The following is a 15,689-nucleotide window of genomic DNA, read 5'->3' as shown; positions in this document are numbered from 1 at the left end:
AAAAATATAACGTTTTTCCACTTGAATTTTATGTTTTTTTGTCTCATTTTTGATCAGTTGACCCTTTAAAACCTGAACCATGAAATAACTGCCAGAAATCTTTTTTTTTTTTAATAATGGAGTGTTTGTTGAACTTTTAAATATATATAAATATATATCTATAGACCCCAGAGAGTAAGTAGGAGTTACTTTTCTTAGTAATAAGTTACTTTTATAAAATTCTAACTCAGTTACTAACTCAGTTACTTTTTTGAAGAAGTAACTAGTCACTATAACTATTACTTTTTCAAAGTAACTTGCAAACTGATCATGAATATTTAAAGTTCTAAGGCAATCCTAGTTGTTGAGATGTTTCAAATCAGACAATCTTTTAAATGTTTGGATATGTTCTTCATCAATCATTTTATGTATTGTGGAAAGTTTTAATACCTTTTTACGTAAATTCTGGCAAGTACATACAACTTTACTTCCATAGCACCTTTGCAAAGCAAAATTGTATTTATTATTTATCCCAAGCTATTATCTCTAGGGCCTAAACCTAACCAAAAAGTACTAAACAGTGGAAAATATTGTGCAGAAGTTTTGCGACTTTGTGCTCCTTTATCCCTGAAGAAGGCATTGCGACAAATTTACCCAAGAGACCTCTTCTACTCAGTCTGTGTTTTTTTATTCCAGCACAGTCACACTCTTTTCACCATCAAACGTCCTCTGAAGCACCAAGGGGCTAGCTTGCAGCTTTGACGGAAAGCTGCCTCTCATGTTGGCGTGAAAACAATGCAAAGGGCTTGAGCACTCTCTAGAACAAACTTGTGTATGTGTTTCCCAGATTAACTGTGCGTTTACAGAGCCCCATCCATCTGTGTAAGAGTCTGGATTGATGTTTAGCTAAGGAGCAAAAAAATCTTTACAATGGAGTAAATCCCCCAACTCTAATTCTCATTCCCAAGGAGCACTCCATGTACTCTCCTTCCCATCTGGCCTTTCTGATCCCGTATTTCATATGGGCAGACGTTTCCCTTCCACATTACTCTAAATCATAGATGAAGAAAGAAGGGATAGAGAATCTGAAGAACAGAGGGCAGATGATTAATAATGTTATGGTCTCAGATTATGCAAAAACAAAGGAGCAAGTCAACTGTATTAGAATATGAGTTCAGAGTTCAACCATATTATGACAAAGAGGTTCTGGAAGTGGCTCATCTACAGTTTAAATGCTCTGGCCCAGTTTACAAGTTTAAAAAACGTGACCCAGTTTATCTGCATTGTTAAGCACTTTGTTTGTAGTGAGCTACAAACTGCAATTTATCTTCATGCCCGTATTAGAAGTATAATAATATGCTTTGTAGCAGCAACCTTTTTTCTACATATTGCTGTTGAACTGTGAGGTATTTACTTAAGGGAGACTTACTTTTTTCTTTACACACGAAGGGATGGCACCAAGGTCTTGTGCTGGGAAACATAGAAGAAAACCTCAAGAGCTGAATATTATAAGATGGACTCATGCAAGATTTATATTTAAAGCATCCCTAGCCAGAGAGATAATCTGTGGGTGGAATACAGATCTCACTGTACCTTTTACCAAATAAATGTAACATTTGTAAAAAGCAGGTGCAAAAATTGAAGCACTGTATTGTCAAGACAAGATCAGATAAGACAAGACAAGGTAAGATTTGGGGTGGCACTAGCTCAGGTGGCAGAGCGGCTCAGCCACTAACCAGAAGGTCGGTGGTTCGATCCCAGGCTGCTCCAGTCTGCATGCCAAATATCCTTGGGCACGATACTAACCCCATGTTGCTTTCCGATGCATCCATTGGCGTGTGAATGTGTAGTTGTTAGATACTTAGAAGTGAATGGGTGTGATTGGGTGAATGAATTAGCTGTATAAAGCGCTTTGAGTGCTTGGACAGAGTAGAAAAGCGCAAGATAAGACCTTTATTAGTCCCACACATGGGAAATGGTCTTCATGTACAACGCATTTAGACTGTAGATTGTTTAAAATATGTTTCCAGGCACCAAATCCATGTTAGCATTTTGGCTGCAGCCACATTTGTAGTTTGGAGCCAGAAGTAAATATATTTAAATGAGGGTGAAGTGCTAAATTATAAGCTACTGTTAGCAAGCTGCTTGCGTAAACTGTGCAAGTGCAATGTACAGACACAGATATCTGCTAATTAGTTCTAAATAACATACTGAAGCACAGATTTCAAGCAGGCTGTGCCACACAGAAAGCCATATTATTAGTCATATAAGTCCAATCATGGTGGAGAGGCCGATTCAGCCATTCCAGTTAGGGTGAAACCAACAGACACCAATGCACTGTATCTCGCCTCTTTGCCCATCTGTTATAGTGGCTTTGCTGCTAATTCTGTTAACCGTACAGTCGTTATAAGCATGGGGAAACTATCAATAGAAACCAAAACTGTTTTTTGTTCCAGGCTTTAAAATTGTATTTTATTGCTACTTAGTTGGGCATTTTAACACAGTAGTTTTAAGATCAGCAGGACGCAGACCATGTGGAGTAGAAAGAGGACCCAAATGCAGACGACACAGCTAGGCAGGAAAAGGTTAACAGATAATGAACCATTTATTAATAATAAATAATAATTTGTATCAATAATACAAAACAGACAGGCAACAGTGAACTAAAAAAAAAGCTAAACTGGGAAAGACTAGGAAATGGGAACATGAAACCTGATAGACAAAGGACAACGGAAGACTGAGACAATAAATACACATTTGAACCATGTTATATACCTGGAGACAGCTGGGGAACACAGCAGGAACAAATCAGACATAACGAGACAACTGAAGCAAACTGAATATAACACACAAGAGACAATAGACTATCAAAATAAAAAGGGAAACTGACAAACAGAGAACTCAAAATAATAATCATAATAATTCACAAGATATACACAATTCTACACTGCAATCATCGAGTCCATCCTCACCTCCTCCATCACCGTGTGGTACGCTGGAGCCACTATCAGGGACAAACAGAGACTGCAGCGTGTTGTGCGCTCTGCTGAGAAGGTGATTGGCTGCAGACTCCCATCTCTGCAGGACCTGTACACCTCCAGGACATTGCGGCGGGCAGCCCGGATCTCAGCTGACCCTTCTCACCCTGGACACAGTCTGTTTGACCTGCTCCCCTCAGGCAGGAGGCTCCGGTCCATTCGCACCAGAACTTCTCGCCATAAGAACAGTTTCTTCCCCTCTGCTGTTGGACACATGAACAATAACCACATGACTGTCCCCGCCACTAACACATGACCCTACGCTGTGTCACTGCATCATTTCATGTTTGGCACTGATCACCACCTGCACTCATGTATATATCTTTCTACGTAGCACTCATAATTCTTATTCTCATGTATATATCTCATGTATATCTCATGCACATATCTTTCTTTCTACATAGCACTTTAATTCTTATTGTTTGCACTGAAGCACCGCAGCAATTTCCTAATGTTGTAAACCTCAACATCTGGCAATAAACCCATTCTGATTCTGATTCTGATTCTGATAAGACTCAAAATATAAAACACTGGGTAAAGACCCAGAACCATGACAGGTAGTCTCTGTGGACTGACTCGCTTTTTGCTGAAATTGCCACTAGCAGATGCTTTTGACACTTCCCCACAGTAGTTTCATTTTTCAGCCTTAAAAATTTTAAACACACAACAAGACTAATAGTAGTAGAAGTGTATCTTGCAACATGTTTACCAAGCAACAACAACCAGTGCTGAATAATGTCAATGTTCTGTTTGTGAAAGTTTTTGGAATCTACACTCAACAAAAATATAAACGCAACACCTTTGTTACTGCTCCCATTCCCCATGGGATGGACGTAGAGACCTAAAATTCATTCCAGATACACAATATAACCATCCCTCCCAAACAGTGGTCACAAATCAGTCCAAATGTGTGGTAGTGGACACATCTGCTATATTGAGATAATCCATCCCACCTCACAGGTGTGCCACATCAGGATGCTGATCTGACATCATGTGTAGTGCACCGGTGTACCTCAGACTGCCCACAACAAAAGGCCACCCTGGAATGTGCAGTTTTTTGCGCTATTGGGGGTCTGGGGACCCAGAACCGGTCAGTATCTGGTGTGACCACCATTTGCCTCATGCAGTGCAACACATCGTCGCATGGAGTCTATCAGATTGTCAATTGTGGCCTGTGGAATGTTGGTCCACTCCACTTCAATGGCTGTGCGAGGTTGTTGGATATTCGTGGGAACTGGTACACGCTGTCGTATACGCCGGTCAAGCACATCCCGAACATGCTCAATGGGTGACATGTCCGGTGAGTATGCTGGCCATGCAAGAACTGGGACATTCTCAGCTGCCATCTGCCCTGAACAATGTGAACCATGATTCATCCGTGAAGCGCACACCTCTCCAACGTGCCAGACGCCATCGAATGTGAGCATTTGCCCACACAAGTCTGTTACGGCGACGAGCTGGAGTCAGGTCAAGACCCCGATGAGGACGACGGGCATGCAGTTGAGCGTCCCTGAGACGGTTTCTGACAGTTTGTGCAGAAATTGTTTGGTTGTGCAAACCAATTGTTCCAGCAGCTGTCTGGGTGGCTGGTCTCAGACGATCTTGGAGGTGAACCTGCTGGATGTGGAGGTCCTGGGCTGGTGTGGTTACACGAGGTCTGCGGTTGTGAGGCCGGTTGGATGTGCTGCCATATTCTCTGAAACGCCTGTGGAGACAGCTTATGGTTGAGAAATGAACATTCAATGCACGGGCGACAGATCTGGTTGACATTCCTGCTGTCAGCATGCCAATTGCACGTTCCCTCATTGCTTGTGGCATCTGTGGCATTTTGCTGTGAGACAAAACTGCACATTCCAGGGTGGCCTTTTGTTGTGGGCAGTCTGAGGTACACCTGTGCACTACTCATGATGTCAGATCAGCATCCTGATGTGGCACACCTGTGAGGTGGGATGGATTATCTCAATATAGCAGATGTGCCCACTACCACACATTTGGACTGATTTGTGACCACTGTTTGGGAGGGATGGTTATATTGTGTATCTGGAATGAATTTTAGGTCTCTACGTCCATCCCATGGGGAATGGGAGCAGTAACAAAGGTGTTGCGTTTATATTTTTGTTGAGTGTACTTACATCTGATAGATGGGAGAGTTACTGAAGTTGGGCTAGTTGACATATAATTATCTTACATACAACTGTGTGGCAGGCAGAGGTAGGATCCAAACGCAGGACTCAGAAACAAAGGGAGTGAACTAAAGGATTCAGCTTTATTTGCTGTAACTTGATTCACAAAAGTACAAATGTAAAACATCTCAGGAACTAGAAACTGGGAACCGGGGACTAGGAATTTGCGAGGGAAACATGACACACAAGGAAACACAGTAAACAAGGACAACACACCAATGAGCAGAGGGAGACGAAGGACTTAAATACACACAGGATAATGAGAGGATGGGCAACAGGTGGATGCATAGCTTGGATGGATACAGGCTAATAGGACAGCAGAAAGAAAACTAACCACAGGATGAGAGACTGTCAAAATAAAACAGCAAGTATGATAAACACGGAGACAAAGACTAAGACACAGGTTTGAAACTGGGACTGGAGTGATACAGACTGGGACCTGGACCATGACTGGCTGAGGAGATGGAAAGAGAACACCAAACCCTGAGACAAGAGAAAAACCACATGATGGTTGGGCTGACTGAACAGAGAAGAATACATAAAATATTGAGACTTTATACATGACGTAAAAATAACCATGAACCTAGGAATCACATAAAATATGACATAAAACTGGGTCAAGGACCAAAAACCATTACAGATGTATTATCTGTGGCTAACTACAGAGCTATGGTTATGATCACCCCCTGATGAACCTCTAATCGCCTGAGCCGAGGTGTGAAACTGGGTGTGGGTCCCAATCAGCCAGAGTTTCGGGTGAGCTCATTGTGAAACCTGGCCCCACCTTATCATGTGAATTCCTGAGGTCAGATGGCCCAGGATGTGAGTGGGCGTTAAGGCGTCTGGGAAGGGATCTCAAAACTGGATTATAGATGGCAGAGAGTTGGTGTCGTAAACCCCCGCCTCTGTTCAAAGATGGTCGCTCACAGTGGATAGATGAGCGACCATCTCCAAATCATGGACAAACAGAATCCCACATTCTTGATTTTTAGTTCACAAACACTTCTTGTAATGACTAACTACTCCTGACATTTTGGAGATTTTACCTCTTTATACAGTAAAGTTACAAATAATATCAGGCTGATCCTGCCACGATTTGTTCCCCCTGTCTAAATCACAAACAAACAGTATCCCACAGCTGTTTATGTTTTTGCACAGAGAGGCATTTTTTGAAAAAAATTTATTGATAGCAATGTTTGAATATTACACAGGAAAAAAACAACGACACGTAAAATAATCACACCGTGATGCCTCTGCCTTTCTAAATGGAGGGACAGTAACTGCGTGTGTGTATGTAAGCGTGTAAAACCTGCAGATAGAAATTCATCTCATGTAAACAATAACGTGGCGCACAGCATGACGTGAAAAAAGGCACATGCCTTTGACGTTGCGTGACGAACTCTGTATTCCTCGTCCACACGTAAAGGCAAAAAGTGATTTTTTAAAAATCCTCCATTTTCGGTGATTCGAAACGCCGTTTACGTGTGGATGAAAGGTCCAAACACATCGAAACAGCTGCGTTTTCAGAAATACCCGTGTAGGTGTGGACGTAGTGTAAAAGAGCTAGTAGTTTATTTCATTGCTACCTGTAATTTATTGCATTTTACTTTTATTCATGTAATTGTTTACTAAATGTTTGAGGTGTGAAATAAACCGCAATGGAGTTTGAAAACAAAATATGGGTGTGTGTAGATCGATACTGAAATATCTATTCCTCCGATACCAGTCATTTATGTTCTAGAATCGATTCTCACATTAAAATATCGATATTTTAGTAATTTAGGGTAAATTTGTAGTTTATCATTAACAGGAACACAGTGGAACCTATTTCATTCGGATTGTCTACAATTGGACGGAACTACTTCCTCTTCCGCCTTTCATAGTCATGTGCGAAATATGGCTGTATAAATGTGGCAGCCGCTTGGCGTGCGCACTCACAACAATGGCTGAGCGTAATTGGAGTCATGCGCGGACGTATTTTACATCCACAAACAGCCGAGACGTGGTTTGCAATACATGTGGCAAGAAAGTGAGGTGCTGTGACAACACCACAAATTTGTCAAACACCCCAGAGTAAATCATATCGCAGAATATGACGAGCGTAATGTTGAGGCGAACTGAAGAGGAGTGGACAGGGACAGGTGCTGCTAGGGCGAGATGGACATCTCTCACAGAGTCCTTTAGTGCTGCAGGCAGGCAAGGTGTTCAAATAGCGCACAACTTCAGGTTTTTTATTTCTATATGATGAATTCTGCATTATTAAGGTATAAGAACAAGTAATCTGATGTCCTGCAATCATTATGACGCTATAATTTGAGATACAATAAATATTATCGGATCAGTATCATCGATATCACCCTGAATTTTACTTGGTATTGGATCGGAAAGGAAATCAGTGGTATCGCAGCGGTCCCCAACCCCCGGGCCTCGGACCGGTACCGGTCCGTGAGTCGTTTGGTACCGGGCCGCGAGAGTTGAGGCTCAGGTGTGAAATGTCTGGTTTTCAGGGTTTTTATTGGTTTTCAGCGTTATCTTGTTATCGTTTTTATCGTTAACTGGGTTTTCCTGGGTCTTTTCACGTGTGTTATGAATAAATCTTCTTTTTTTCGGTACAGGTACTAGTTTTATTTTGTTGTATTTATCCGCGACACCTTAAAGGCCGGTCCGTGAAAATATTGTTGGGCATAAACCGGTCCGTGGCGCAAAAAAGGTTGGAGACCGCTGTGGTATCGCACATTACTAGTAGTTGGAGGATGTGTTTGTGCGGGGGGGATTTTTCTTGTAAAACAAAGGGGGGCCTAATGGGAACCACTGGGTTAGGCTAACATAAACACCTTAATGCAGGGAAACTGTAGGAGGATTAAATAATTCTCTCATTGAAATTTCATTGTTGACAGTTTCAAAACTGTCATTATCAAGTAGATCACTTATTAGCAGTTCCAAGAAGTTTGTGCTTTGGTTTATGTAAGTGAAACTGATTAGTAGATATATCTACATGGTCACTAAATGCGGTCACAAATATTGTCACTTCTGACTCCAAAAAGAAAATGGGGAATGTGAAAACTTTAACAGCGAGGCTTAAAAATGTGGAATTCAAAGCCAATCGGTCATTTCATCATCATCAGACACACACACACAGAAGCACACACAGGCACACACACATACAAAACATGAGTGATAAACAGAAATAGAAGCTTCCGAGGTTTACAGTTTATGCTTACTTCGCTTTATGTTTACACAAAAATGTAAAGAATCTGTCAAGTTAACCCTTGTATGGTGTTCGGGTCTGTGAGACCCGTGTTCAGTTTTTTTCAAAAGAAAAATTAAACAATTAATTATTTTTTCACGTGTAAATGTGTTGTGTCTTTCCACTCACTCCACTTGATTATAACTGATTTATTTATAACATTTTATATAAAAGAAAAACGAGAAGCACATTAATTCATAAATGTGATCTAACAAAGGTAAAGGGAAAAAATTAACCATGTTTGCTGTTCATATGTCTTGTAATTGGGATGAAGTAAACATCTGTTGAGTAATTTAACATAAAATTGTTTGATAGTGTTAATTTGGAAAGCCAAAACTCTAGCGGGTCCACCAGACCCATGAACACTGGCTGAGTAACAAAAATACGAACACCACACAAGGGTTAAACAAGAAAACAAACCAGAAACTGTCACTCAATTCTAAAAATGATTTGAATTTTTTTTTTTTTTTTTTTTTTTTTTGCCTGTCCCGTTTGGCTCTTTTGCCATCAGAATTGTTGTCTAAAGGCAAAGAAAGATGCCCAACAGATTTACTTTACCAAATTGACCATCCCAGCCTTGCCGTAATGGTCCATTTGATTCACCTTTTATTGTTTATTTTATTTTCACTTACTGAATACAGGACAGACTTGACTGGGGGAAAGAAGGGGAGAAAGAAAGAGGGAAAGAGAAACAGCTGAGAAGAGGGACGGGGGAGAAGGGCAAAAAACAAAAACCAACAGAACGGGCAGAAAAAGAAAAAAAAAAGAAATAAAAAATGCATATATCAATCACCTGGGTCACCTGCTGGGAAAGAAAAAAGAAAACAAGCAGAAGAGAACAAGAGTAATAGAATAAACAACATCACAATGATATATGGGAATATGACAGTAAATACTAAATATTAAACATTATTGTGCAGCACATAAGATCAACAGAACACAGTGTGCTTTGAGGTAGGAGCCAAAAAGGGTGTAGTTTGTGGGTGTGATCACCCGTGTGTACACCTGTGAGCATGGACGCGCTTGTTTTTTTTAAAAGGTTCCTTCATGTAATGATCTGCTAGAGGGTGTGGGGGGGCCACAGCCCCGTCCTCCAGGGCATGAAGCAGGTATGGAGGAGATCAAAACTCCAGACATCCAGAGGCCCCCAGAACACAAGAGACCAAGGAAGACCAACAGAGGGGCAGCCGCGCCACTGTCCCAGAAAGAGCTGAGGATAGTCCCAGATGAGGGCTCACTCAGCAGCCGCGGAGCAGAAGCCAGGGGGAGTTGCATTGACGCGCCCGTGAGCTCCGCCGGCAGCCAGCCGTGCCTGAGTGACCGAGCCCCAGGCCGAGAGGCCGGGGGCACCCCACCTCCGAAAAAAGAAAATGATTTGAATTTTTGTCAAATGTATTATACTTGTAGTGGACATTTCACACCCAGAAACTGAATATGCTACATTTAAAATATATATTCAAATGAAACTTTAATCATTAAGACAGTAAAAGCTAGTTCAGGCTTATTCACAATGAGCTGCCACAACAGAAAGAGCTGCAGATTTGAATTGGCAGATTTTATACACCGGGTGTCCTTCCTGACACAACCCCAATGAGATTTTTGTCTCCTCCTGGGATCAAAACAGGGATGTTTCACTTGTTAGGCAAACGTGTAAACCACTACAAAATGGAGATTAAAGTTGTTTAACCAGTAGCTGCACTGACTGTTTCCATGAAATTGCAGTCCACTGAGGCCTTCTTTCATGGCCTTCATTCAACAAAGATAAGTCTGATTCTGAATGTAAACAGAAGAAAGAGAAAGACAGAATGAGCAGTGAGACAAAAGCAGCTCAGCATAAGATCCCTGGACCACAAACAGATGTTAGTGGAAATGAGATGGACATGATGTCAATAACAGATTTTGCACTGTATGAACTGAACACTGACTTTATTATTTAATTCCTTTCCCCATGAAAAAGGTTTTGAGACTTGTCTTGAGAATAAAAGAGCTGAAAACTTCAATCAGTTTAAAATGTCACAGACATAGCAATAACCATGTCAAAGAGCAAGGAACAAACTACACTGGTTTAAAATCATCTCAATGAATTCCAGCCTGTTTTAGAAGGGATTTGAAAATTGTATTGGTCACATTAGGGTTGCACACATTCATATTGTGTGACAGCTGAAATCCTGACCACTGATAGCCAGAATTCTTTCTGTTAGTAAATGATTTCTTTCCACAGGTAAATCTAGAAATAGCCCTCAGGCTGCCATAGGAAACTGACAGGGTAAACTCAATGCCGTTTTTAACACCTTTTACTATTTAGACCTGTTTTCAGTTATTAATATTTAATGATTTCTGCTTTTATGTTATTATTTAATTATCAAAAATATTGACAAACACCACAATTACCTTGTAATTGTTTGATTATTTTGGACTGATCCATCATAGTCTTAGTTTTACAGACCATGTACACAGCAATGAAACTATTAAAATATGATGGCATACTTGGCAGAACAACCGCAATTAACCTGGATGTTTTCCTGGATTCAAATTTAATTAACTTGAAAGAAAGTATTTAATTGGAAACAACAATAACAACATCAAAAAAAGGAAAAGTTAATTGATGCCAAGCTGGAAGAAACACTTATTTAGGCATTCATTATTCATGTGCCCGAAGCAGCTCACAAATCTCAGTTTGCCAAATCACATTAGTGTGTTAGGACTATCCAGCAGGTGGCCTCAGCTCCCTGGAGTAGTGACGTAAAAAACAACAAGGATCCAAAAGAGACATTCAAAATAATATGAACCTAATTCCCTCTCTGGAGCTGAAGCTTTCATTCCAAAATTAGGCTTAAAAGACAGATAATTGAGATATTCAGCATTGCTGCCAAGTAAGCCTTTTGGGTGCACAATATTTATAATTTAAAAGTATTGCTGAGAGATAGTAACTAATAATATTTTCAGTAGGGCTGGGTCATATCATACCATTCACAGTAATACCGGTATAATGTTAGGCAATAATAAGAAAATGAAATATCGCAATAGAATATGCGCAGTGCCTTTGTCTTCATACGTACATGGCGGTGACGGAGAATGAGAAGGACGAAAGTGGATTGTTGAATGAAACGGATGAACCAAAATTGGTTTGTAAAAATGCTGCAACTTCAGTGGTGTGGAACTGGTTTGGCTTTCTTCTGTCAGATACACAACAAAGCACTATTTTTAGTAGAGCATGCAAGCAGGCCGTCATTATTACCGTGTTTTTCGGAAAATAAGCCACACTTAAAATCAATCCTTTGAGTTTCTGAAAAATTGACAGTGCCCCTTATAATCCCGTGTGCCTTATGTATGAATTCTGGTTGTGCTTACTGACCTCGAACCGATTTTATGTGGCGCTCGAAAATCTGTCAAAAATTCTTTAGTACGACTTTGACAAGCTACACACCCGCACCGCTTGATGGATTGTCGGAGCATTATGGCTACTGTAGTCAGGAGCCTCGCGGAGTGATACGTACTGTGCTTCAACATAGTATTACAGTATTGTGTGTGTATAAGCTCTTTTTAAGTTTTGTGGATATTATACATGGTTATGCTCAGGATACGTCGGCCAATTTCCACTGGAAATGATTTTGGTTAAACTGTCAGCAAGGAATTTGCATTTGCACTGTTAAATTTTTATATAACTTTAATGCACATAAAAAACAGCTGCTTGTTTAAGTGAAGATACATTGATGGGGTTTTTTTGCACTAATAAAGTTGTGGAGTTGTAAAGTATTTTGTCTCGCATCAATTATATTGTCAGTTATATCGTTATCGCAAATTTTCAAATATATATCGTGATAAATGTTTTTGGCCATATTGCCTTGCCCTAACTTTCAGAGTTTGTCTTTAGACTATATTTAATTAATCTATGAACATTTGCATAACTTAAACAACATTTGCATGAGTATAATGCATACGTTTCTGTGCAATAGTAAAATGATTCTGATGTTCCTTCTTCCCGTATGGACTTATGTAGCAAAGAAAAAATTTGACAAATAACTCTAAATATGTCTTATATTTTAGATTTCTGAAAGTAGCCACTCTTTGCTTTGTTGATCACACTGCAAACCATTGGCCTTCTTTCAATGAGCTTCATGATGGTTTTCACTTCACAGCTAGCCTCGTCAGGATTCATTTGTGGAGTTTCTTGCCTTATTAATGGGTTTGGGGCTATCAGTTCTGGTGTGCAGAAGTCAGATTGGTACACAGCTGACAGCCCTATTTGAGAACCGTTAGAAGTCATATTATGGCAAGAACCAGTCAGCTAAATAAAGAGAAATGACAGTCCATCATTGCTTTAGAACTAAAGGTCAGTTCATCCAGAAAATGAGCAAAAACTTTGAATGTGTCCTGAACTGCGGTTGAAAAAAACCATCAAATGCTATGTTTTAACCATGACATAAGGTGTGTCCAGACTTTTGGCTGGTAGTGTATCTATATATATATATCACCAAAGGAGCAGTACCCTCCATGTAGAAGGAGGCTAGAAGCCAAGATCAAGGTAGCACAGAGGGAGGGTTAGCCAACTCTCAGAGCTGCAGAAAGGTGTAATGAAGAAGCTGCCTAAGAAGTACAGCAAGCTGTCCATAACTGCAGCCTTGGAAACTGTCAAGCAAAGGCAGGGCCATTGCAGGGGGGGCGCGGTATGAAAAGGGGGGAAAAAATGATTGGACACTGCTAGCACGGGGCACCCACACAAACGCAAAGCAGGAGATGAAGCATCGCTGAATATGTTTCCAAACCAACTTCATTCTAAGCCAAAGACGAGAAAATATGGTGAAGCAAATCTTCCCTTTGGTTTGGTGCCAAGGTAGGTCTCCCCTGCATAATTGGTTTTCCCTTCATGGGGAGCACATGTTGGGCTCTTCAAATCACAGACAAACAGTATCCCACATTCTTGATTGTTAGTTCACAAACACTTCTTGTAATGACTAACTACTCCTGACATTTTGGAGATGTTCTTTATACAGTAAAGTTACAGCGGGATACAAATAATATCAGGCTGATCCTGCCACGATTTGTTCCCTCGGTTCAAATCCCAGACAAACAGTATCCCACAGTTGTTTATGTTTTTTAACCCATTTTGCACAGAGAGGCATTTTTGAAAACTGTATTGACAGTAATGTTGAATATTATTACACAGGAAAAAAACAACTACACGTAAAATTATCACACCGTGACGCCTCTCTCTTTGTAAATGGAGGGACAGTAACTGCGTGTGTGTATGTAAGCATGTAAAACCTGCAGATAGTCAGATTAACAGTATTTCGTCTCTATCTGCCATTCTGCAATTCATCTCATGTAAACAATAAGGTGGTGCACAGCATGACGTGAAAAAAGGCACATACCTTTGACGTTGCGTGACGAACTCTGTATTCCTCGTCCACACGTAAAGGCAAAAAATTATTTTTAAAAGATCTCAGTTTTCGGTGATTCGAAATGCCGTTGACGTGTGGACGAAAGGCCCAAACACATAGAAACAGCTGTGTAGGTGCGGACGTAGCATAAAAGAGTTAGTAGTTTATTTTTTTGCTACTTTTACTTATTTATTGCAGATTACTTGTATTTGCTTAATTGTTTACTAAATGTTTGAGGTGTGTGTGGTTGGAGGATGTGTTTGTGCGTGGGCGCGTGGGGGGGGGGGGGGGGGGGTGTCAACATTTTTCTTGTAAAACAAAGGGGGGCCTAGCAAAAAAAGTTTGGGAACCACTGGCCTAGCCCTCTGATGCATAGTGGTCACTGGAGTGGACAGCTACTAAAACGTACATATCTCTTTAATGCATTGGTTTCTATGGTGGAACTGCATATTAGCCTCTAGAGTGCTCTCTGCTGCCATGCTCCATTGAGGTCAATTCAGTGTTCAGTTAGTGCAACTGCAAGTAAATTTCTTCTGAATCAAAGATGGCAGACAAACTGTCACCCCTGCCAACCACTGCTGGCATATCCTGTCAATCCTTCTATGCTAAAAGAGCCCAACAGGTAAAAAATATATGATGATATGCAGTAACATCTAGGGAAGGATATTATCTGTTTGGAATAAGAAATTGTTATGTCTAATATGTAGAAAACTACAATTAACCATGTGTCCACTGTAGTGGACATCATGCATTACCCACTATATTTTTTTAACATAAGTCATAAATTGTCTCACTGTTTTTTGGGACTGTTTTGGTTATAAGTAAGCATATAATTGTTACATTTATAAGCTACTCATTTAAAATGTATATTTCTGTGCAGATCAGCTGTAGTTTGAGTTACTATAATAATTATTTTATCATATTTTGTAGACTTCAAATGCAGCAAAGAATAAGGCAGCGTACAGAATAGTCCAGGAAATTCCATCCAGCTCCAGTGATGATGATTTCATTGATGAGTGCAGTGATGATGAGTTCAGTGATAAGTCCAGTGATGATGAGAGTGGCTGCCAGAGCAGAACAGAGACATAGGAACTACGGACAGCCTAGGTGTGATGAACACAGAAGTGTTTGGAGATGCAGAGACTAAGATGTCAGTTTGTGTTTTCTTCCAGCATGCTACTAAGGGCTTGGTAATACTGTCCTGCATCGTTATAGAACTGTGTAGACTCAAAAATGTTTCTCTTGTTGGAGATAGTTTGCCATATTCAGGTGTAGGATTCACAGCTAGGACTGTTGATTGGTTTTGTTATTTACGTCTAAACATTGGGGCCTTATGAGTTGAAAGTTCCAAAAAAATTGCTGAGATGTTTTTCAAAGGATACAAGCAAACAAGTGTTTGTATATTTACAATAGAACACAAGGTAATTAATTTTTATAGTAAATTCACAGTATTTCATGCTAAGTGCTCAGGCGCATGTAGTCCACTGGAGTGGACAAGTTTATAACTTTATAAAAAAAACATATTTTTGGGGAAAAAAGAGTTGAACATTTTTTTTCATGTCCTGAGAAGAATAAAAGCACTTAAGAAAAAAATCTTGACCAAGGCTTTCATAATTCATGCATCAGAGGGCTAGATCAACAGGACCCTAAGAGCCTTCATCAGGAGCTCAATGGGGATGTGTCGTACAGCACTAGAGGCCAACTTGCGGGATCTAACAAAGAAATTGTGAACACCACAGGCCCACGCAGCATCCGATTCCAGTTGAACTGTTTATTTTACAGGCTGTCAAACACACTCAAATACTTTCTTTGCGGCAGCTCAGCCACAGAGCTTCCTGGAGGTTAGCTTGACTGCTCTGTC

At 40.4% G+C, this 15,689-nt stretch overlaps 1 long non-coding RNA gene across 1 annotated transcript; it reads left to right on the top strand.

Annotated features, from left to right (window-relative positions):
• The first annotated feature begins 14,404 nt into the window (after nucleotides 1–14,404).
• LOC113011129 (uncharacterized) lies at nucleotides 14,405–15,357 on the top strand. Its single transcript, XR_003270464.1, has 2 exons — nucleotides 14,405–14,450; nucleotides 14,759–15,357. It is a non-coding gene; the product is annotated as an uncharacterized LOC113011129 (long non-coding RNA).
• Nucleotides 15,358–15,689: the final 332 nt, after the last annotated feature.

The sequence above is a fragment of the Astatotilapia calliptera genome, chromosome 18 (genome assembly GCF_900246225.1).
Source record: "Astatotilapia calliptera chromosome 18, fAstCal1.2, whole genome shotgun sequence".
NCBI lineage: Eukaryota > Metazoa > Chordata > Actinopteri > Cichliformes > Cichlidae > Astatotilapia > Astatotilapia calliptera.
Note: the sequence above shows the minus strand (reverse complement) of the source record. Positions and strands in the feature narration are given on the sequence as shown.